The sequence below is a fragment of the Bidens hawaiensis genome, unplaced genomic scaffold (assembly GCF_021521415.1).
Source record: "Bidens hawaiensis isolate Kalapana, Puna unplaced genomic scaffold, B.hawaiensis_p1.1 tig00000536_1, whole genome shotgun sequence".
Classification (NCBI taxonomy): domain Eukaryota; kingdom Viridiplantae; phylum Streptophyta; class Magnoliopsida; order Asterales; family Asteraceae; genus Bidens; species Bidens hawaiensis.
Window position 1 is genome coordinate 5,763,479 of NW_027491034.1, and position 8,903 is coordinate 5,772,381.

Consider the following 8,903-nt stretch of genomic DNA (forward strand, 5'->3'; position numbering starts at 1 on the left):
TCCGGTTATAAATTGTGACCCACGGGGAGAGGAGTAGAAGGGATTTTCCCGGCAGAAATCTTGAATCGGCTCAAGACGTCGTTCACATACTTAGTCTGATGAATGAAGATTCAGTTAGCAGACTGGTGAACCTACAGCCCTAAAAAGAAATTCATCTCTCCCATCGAACTCATCACGAACTTTGTTTGCATAGACTTCTCGAACTCCTTACACAATTTGTCGTTTGTAGACCCAAAAATAATATTATCAACATAAATCTGGACTAGGAGAAGATCATTACCAACAGTTTTATGAAATAGAATGCAGTCGACAGTCCCTCTTTTGAAGCCAGTGTCAGTCAGATGGTCGGAGAGCGTGCCGTACCAAGCTCTCGGGGGTTGATGTAGACCATACAGGGCCTTGTTTAATCGGTAAACACGGTCCGAATACTCTGGATCTTCAAAACCAGGAGGCTGCTGAACAAACACCTCTTCGTGTAGTTCACCATTGAGAAAAGCACTCTTAACATCCATTTGGTAGACCTTGATATTCTTGTAAGCTGCATATGCCAGGAAGATTCGAATCGATTCTAATCTTGCAACTGGAGCATATACCTCTGTGTAATCAATACCCTCCTGCTGATGAAACCCTTGCACCACTAGACGTGCCTTGTTTCTGACAATCACACCTCTATCTTCTTTCTTACACTTAAATACCCACTTAGTCTGAATTGCTTTCTTGACTCTAGCAGGCTTGTCTATTAAATCCTAAACTCCCAATCGTGCAAATTGCTGTAATTCTTCTTGCATAGCTTCTACCCAAGAAGGATCTTCAAGTGCCTTTCGAGCCGTCGTTGGCTCAACTTGAGATAGAAAGCAAGTGAATTTAGCAAGATTCACAATTCCCGATGAATGTAAATCAGTGTAAGCACACAATATGTTATTATCACTTGACGAATCAACTTGATGACGTGTACGAACTCCCACATCAAGTTCCCCATTGATGTTTTCATGTGGATGATATCCATGAATCCGAAGAGTGGGATTCTCAAGAACAACAACATTATCAAATAAGTTAGTGTAATGTTCACCAAGTTCAGGAGATGAAACATTATCACCGTCAAGGTTAATAACTTGATCTTCAGTTTGATCATCATCCGAAGAAGTGGAAACATTATCGATAGCCACTGGAGAAGCAACTTGAGGTTCCTCAATTGGAGCATCAGGTTGAGCTGCAACATCATTTGAACTTGAAAATCGGGGAATTGCCAAATGATCTTCAAAGTATGTTGGAACCAGGTCTTCGTCAACGTGTTCAGTTGATGGAGTAAATGAATTAAATAAACTATCGTAGTCAAACATCCAATCAGGAACTTTCCCTTGAGAACGAGTTGTGTACTTTTGGCAGTCCACATGGTACCATTCTTCAACACAACCGGATGTAAAGTTGAATACCCTTTTCTTTGGAGATGCATATCCCAAGAAATACCCTTCGATAGCTTTTTCTTCAAATTTACCCGCCTCATTCTTCAACATAGTACATGGACACCCAAAAGGTTTCAAATACTTTAAGTTAGGTTTTTCGAATTATTCAATAACTCAGCTTGTCTTTTTGAGTCTTATAACTATTAGAACCCAATTAAGAGTATAGCAAGCGGTATTCACCGCCTCATTCCAGAATTGGACAGGAAGCTTAGAATCAGCAAGCATTGTACGTGCAGCTTCAATCAAGGTTCGATTCTTTCGTTCGGCAACACCATTTTGTTTAGGTACATAAGGTGCACTGTATTCTTGATGAATTTCTTTTTGAACACAAAAGAAATCCAATACAGTGTTTTTGAATTCTGTACCATTATCACTTCGGATTCTCCTCACCTTTTGTTTGTACAGTGATTCGATCATGGTGATAAGGTTTTGTACCAAAACCGGTGTTTGGTCTTTCGAACTCATAAATAACACCCATGAGTATCTCGAATAATCATCAGTCACCACAAGACAATACCAATCCCCAGAAATACTCTCACGATTCACAGGACCAAACAAATCCATATGAAGTCGTTCAAGAGGGGTATTTATGGAATTCAATAATTTAGAAGGATGTGTCTTCTTCTTCTTTCCCTTTTTACATGCAACGCAGTGATCGGATTGTTTAAAATTCTTCAACGAGACACCTTCCACTAAATCATTAGTCATCAAATAATTCATCTTTCTCACATGTATGTGACCCATTCAACGATGCCATAGAATTGAGTATTTCTCGGTTGCCTTCGAGACAAAACATGTTTCGATCGATGTGGATATCTTAGAGCTCATGTTCAAGACATAAATATCATTCGATCGTGGTGATCGCATGAAAACCATGTCCTCGGGAAAAACATAACCCGGTTTCAAGATAAGACATTCTTTGTCAGTAAATATTGTTGTGTACTTTTTATCACAAATCTGTGATACACTTAATAAATTATGATCTAATTTATCACAATTAATTTACTTTCTCAAACGTGATGTGACCATTTGAAACTTCACCCTCTTGTGTGATCATGCCCCTAGAATTCCCAGCAAATGCCACATAACCCTCTTGAATATTCCTCACGTTGGTTAATAGGTCGAGATTTCTAGTGATATGACGAGAACATCCACTATCCATTATCCAGTTTTCACTAGACACATTCCTGGATGAACCCTACACACAAAATAAAGATGATTAGTTCAAAAAGGCAACCCGTGCCTCAGTCTTGGGCACCTTTTGGTTTTCTCTTTGATCATTAACTTTAACAGAGTTCAAATGTTGTTTAGCCACTTGTGAATAAGTTACAGGCTTTCTAGACTTTCGTCTTAAGTAAGCTGCTGGAACAATGTTTGAATTCGTGTTCCTACAAATTGGCTCATGCTGGACAAACTTTGGTTTAACCTGACCATGTGTCATATTAACATGAATAACCTTCTGTGGATTCACATTAGAGAACATAATATGAGTGCCATCAGTATACGATGCGGGTCGTTTCAGAATCTCCTTTACCAGTGGAATTGGTTTAGAGTTGTCCTTGATAAAAGGATGAAGATTCTGATATCTCTTCTGATTACAATCCCTCACAACATGACCAAGTTGACCGCAAAGAAAACAGCTTCGCATGTCTACACGATGTTGTTGTGAAGTAGTTGGAATGAATGATGCAGAAGTTTGATGATGACTCACATTATTGGTCATGTTCTTAGCAAACTTATCAGTTAATTCAGATCTTTTTCAAGTAAAAATCCAAGTTAGAACAATTTGAAAACATTTTCAATGTGTCTGTCCCAGTTGACTTCACAAAGTTGTTTTTCTTAGCTTGTTTTAAAACATGCTTTGCCTTAGTCAATGGGTCAGATGGAACTGATGTTTTCGCTTGAGCATATCGACGTTCAAGATCTTGAATTTTTGACGTTTCATTGATAAAGACACTCTCAATAAGTTCAGGTTTAATGATACTTATTGGAATATCTTTTTCTGTGAATATCGTGTCCATCCCTTTTAATTTAAAAACTCTAATAGGTGAAGGCTTAGAACTAGGAGGATTAACAAACCGCATTAAGTCCTTATCAGAAATTTTTGGTTTATCTGACTTCTTTGCCTTTACAGGTTTAGTTTTTAACGGTTCTTCCTTTTTCATGTGAGACTTGAATGAACTATACACAGCTTCCTCAAATTCTTGAGGTTCGCAAAGAATATGATTAGAACATGGAATGTTCTTATTCTTGTTTATGATCTCAGGTTCAAACACATCCTCGATAATCACTTTATCATCATTCTCAACAAAGACCTTTTTAATTTGAACATGAGGTTTTTGAGGAGCAACCTGGGTCTTAACAGTTTCTGTTTTAACTGGTTTTACTGAGTTAACTGGTTTAGATTTTTCGGAAATCACTGTTTCTTTCTCAATCAAATCTTCTTCTTTTCTATCAAAAGGATTAATTTTGTAATCATTGTGAAATGGAGGTAGAACTTCAACAAAACCAGTACCTTTCTTAGAATCCTTTGTTTACCAGATACTTCAATAATTTCATTCAACAGAAAAGAAGAATTCCTAAACTTTCCCAGTTTGTTCTTCAACTTAAGAACCTCACTCTCAAGCTCGGTTATCTTTGAACGATGTTTCAGAATTTTTTGAAACTTTTGGTCATTAGTCGTCATTTTCACAGATAACTTAGTTTGAGATCGTGGTTACTTGTCGACAATGCTTCAATCTTTTCTCGAGATCTCATTTGAGATTCAAGAGATTGTCGATAAGTATCCTTTACAGAAGCAATTTCTCTTACCAGATTATCATTTTGACTTTTCAAAGCTTCTAACTTAGGTTTGTTAGATTCACAATCAACGCATGATACTTTAACAGATGAAGTAGCAAAGATAGAATGACTAACCTAATTGATTTTGGCAATGCAAGCAAATATTGTTGGAGATTTGTCGCAAGTCGTCAGAATCAGAACCAAAATCATTATCAGAAGACATCTCACTCCCACTTGTATCTTGACAACCTTTATGTAATACAAACATAGCCAAATTTGCTTGAGCATCATTACATAATAACCGTTGTGACAAGTCATTACCATCTGCTAGCATTGCTTGTGTTGTAGAAGAAGAAGGTTTCTTTTCAGCATCACTACCTCGAGGTGTAGAAAAATTTTGACCACGAGAACCAGTGTATTCTTTCTTTGGTTTGTCACATTCCTTTGCGAAATGTCCAAATTCTTGACAATTATAGCATTTTACCAGTTCTCTGCATGAATCTTTACCAGTTCTCTGCATGAATCTTTTAACCTTACGGACAATCATAGCCATGTTCCACTTTAAATCCATGATTTCCAAATCATCAGGATCTATCTGATCATAATCCTCATCAGTTAAATCACTTGTGGCAATTTTACTACTTACCAAGTTTTCGTATGAAGACATGAAAGCTGTCAGAAAAGCAAAGTTTTGCTCAGATTCCTTCATATTAACACTAGGTGTTGAAGCAAATGGATTAGTAGTAGTTGAACGTCCAGAGCCACCAGACAATCCAGAATTACCAGCAGAATAGAAACAAACTTTTGGATCATTGAACATAGTTGATTCTTTTTCACTTGCAGCTTGGGTAAGAAAAGCATTGATTGGAGAGATCGTTGAACTTAGAGGCATACTTCCACCATAGAAAGCTGGATCTTGATTTTCCTTGGAAGATTTTTGACACTTAAGATCATATTCTCTAGCTTCGATCTTTTGTAAAAATTCAAGTGCAGTCAAGTCTTCGTCAAGAAATAATCATTCTCTTTTAACACCATGAGAAATGTTGAATAAGAACTTGGAAGCACACTCTTAATAGTGTCAATTTTATCTGTTTCAGAAACTTCCAATTTCATCTTGTCCATTTCAGCAATTAAGTGAATAAACCTTGTAATCATCTCTTCAACTGTTTCTCCCTTCAATAGATTAAAATTTCAAAACTGAAACTTAAGCATCACTTTCTTACTCTCAGCCGTGTTCCCCATACTTCTCATACGTAGATGTTGAAATAAAGAAGCACATCTCCTGATACTACCCACTTGATGAAAAATATTTTCTGGCAATGCCATAGTAAGAGTGGAATAGGCTTTTTTCTCGATTTCTAAAGGTTTCTTCTCTTCTTGTGAGTATTGAGAAACAGTTTTAGGAGTATACCCAATAGTATCATCACCAATCATTGGTGCTACATAACCTTCATCGAGACAATATGAGCAATCAGGGTGAACAGACCCCAAATGAGCACTAAACCGAGGTTCCCACTTGGCAAAGTCACTAAACTTCATCAATCTAGGACATTTAGAATGTGAACCAATCTCGGTATCAAGTTGCAATATTTGTTGCATAAACATGTTCTGAGACGCTAATGCATACATACCAGCCATCTTTGAAAATTCTAGGGTTTAACGAATCAAATAGCGAATAATGTTAATGAATCTGTGAACAGTTATAGCGAACTGTAAACAAGAGAATAACGAATCAAGTCTTAACGAAGTTAAGATTGATAGTTAACGAATCAGTCTACGAATCACAACTGAACTTAACGAACCAACCAACAAATCCGAAGATTAACGAATTAACCAAGCGAATCACCAAGAATCAATCTTAGCGAATCAAATGATAAACAGTAACGAATCACTAAGGAATGTTTAGCGAATAAGATAACAAATTGACTACAGTTGATAACGAATCAAACTATAGTGAATCATGTTGTTGCAACCGTTTGTAACAAACTCTAACACCTTATGCCACGTGGCAAAGGTTGTTATGACACAAATCCCAAAGTGGACGCGTGTCACACAAATTAGTTAATCCAATTGACGAATCAAATAACACGAATTAATAACTCACACGAACTGGCTAACGAATTACTTGAACACGATAACGAATTAGCAACTTTGATGAATGAATTAAGTTAAACAGTATAGTGAATCAACGTAACGAATCATATTTATCTTGAATCTTCAAATCTTCAACATGAAATTCCAAAAATGATGAACATCAAACTACAAAAACCCAGAAACCCAGAAATATCAAATTCGTAATACTATCTCAAATCATAACCAAATCGCACAAATGACCTATCAAACAACTCATAACATCATCGCGAATCTAGTACACTAAACCTCTATATCAAACAATTCCAATTACCGATCCAATTATATCATAACATATACCCTGTTTCGGACTTAAACCGAAACCAAAACCAATCCACACAAAACCAATTCAAACCTCAATTCCAATTCACTAATCCGTACCAATACCTTAATCAACTCAAATCCAGTCCAATTCAACCATAATTCAATCAAATCAACATAAACTTAGTCCAAAATTCACTTAAACATAAAACTAACAATATCGAACTAATTCAAACACCAAATCAAGTGTAATGAGCACCAACAGCTCTGATACCACTTGTTGGTACCCGTTTCGTATCAATCCAATAACTATAACTATAACAGATCTCAGATCTGTGAATAACCGATTAATACGTTTATAGATCTAGCTCACAATCACTATAGATTAAGTGTTGTATATATATATATATATGTATTATCAATATATGTGTTAGTGTAATTCGTATAATATTAGCTTGAAGATCGAGAGAACAATTGGACAAAGGTTCGATAATTAACTCTCAATTCTTAAATAAACAGTGAACAGGGGTTCACTATATATAGAAGAGGATTTGGTTCGCTAACATCCCCTAGCGAACCAGACTCTCCTTCGTTACATACATTATGTTAACGAAACACCCCCTGATTCGTTAACATCCCCTAACGAATCAGGAGGGAATACATTTAATGTCTTAGTTCGCTAACATCCCCTATCGAACTAGACTTAACTTAACGAACTAGATAATAAGTTAACTAATTATTACATTAAATAATAAACAAAACGTTAACGATAATTACAAAGACTCAAGACGCAAAACCGTGCACTAACAATAATCTAATTTGTGTGATACTGTTCCTAGTTTGTTACTCAGATAACATTCAATTCGTTATAATTGATTCGTTATTTTAGTTCGTTATAAACACTGTTCACAGTTCGTTATACTTATTGTTCCCAGTTAGTTAACATATTTTCAAGTTAAGTCCTTGAAATTTGATTGTTTGTTACTTATCAAGATGGCTGGTTTGTACGCATTAGCTTCTCAAAACGTACTCATGCAACAAGTGTTACAATTGGACACTGAAATTGGATCCCATTCCAAGTGTCCTCGATTAATGAAATTTAGTGACTTTGCTAAATGGGAACCTCGTTTTCGTGTTCATCTGGGTTCTGTTCATCCTGATTGTTCCTATTGTCTTGATGAAGTGTATACCGTCCCAATTATTGGAGATAAAACTATTGATTTTACTCTTAAGGACATTTCACAATACTCACAAGAAGAAAATAAGGCTTTTGAGATCGAAACAAAAGCGTATTCGACTCTTACCATGGCTTTACCAGATACTTTATTTCATCAAGTGGGTAGCATCAAGATTAGTGCTTCTTTGTTTCAACATATCAGAATGAGAAATATGGGTAATACTGCGGAACGTAAGAAGGTGATGTTAAAATTTCAGTTCAAAAATTTTAATCTACTTAAAGGTGAGACTGTTGAAGAGATGACAACACGGTTTAATCATTTAATTGCCAAAATGGACAAGCTGAAGATTGAACCTTCTGAAACTGATAAGTTAGATACAAAAAAAAAATGCTTTGCCCAGTTCCTAGTTAACATTCTTGATGGTGTTAAAAGAGAATAATTATTTCAGTAATGAAGATCTGACTGCTTCTGAGTTTATGCAGAAAATTAAAGCTCAGGAATATGATCTAAAGTGCCAAAAGTCTTCGAAGGAAAGTCAAGATCCAGCTTTTTATGGTGGAAGTATGCCCTTAAGTTCAAAAATTTCTCCGATCACTTCATTCGTCACTCAGAATGAAAATGAGAATGCTACATCAATTTATAGTGATCCACGTGCATGCTTCTTAACTGCTGGAAGTTCAAGATCATCTAGTGCATCTGGTTCTTCTGGAGGGTCTGGAACCTCGACTATTTCAAATCAATTATCAACACCACCAAATGTAAACATGAACGAGGCTGAACAAATTTTTGCCTTTTTGTGCGCCTTCATGACTTCTTATGAGAATCTGGTTAGTACTAAAATTGCCATAAGTGATTTGACTGATGAAGATTATGATCAGATTGATCCTGATGAGTTAGAGCTCATGGATTTGAAATGGAATATGGCAATGATTGTCAGAAAAAGTGAAAAATTTCATGCAAAGGACTGGCAAAGATCTTCCCATCATTAAACAAGAAGGTTGGGTTCGATAAATTGAAAGTTAAATGTTATAACTGCCAAGAGTTTGGATATTTTGCAAAGGAGTAAGACAAACCAAAGAAGGAATACACT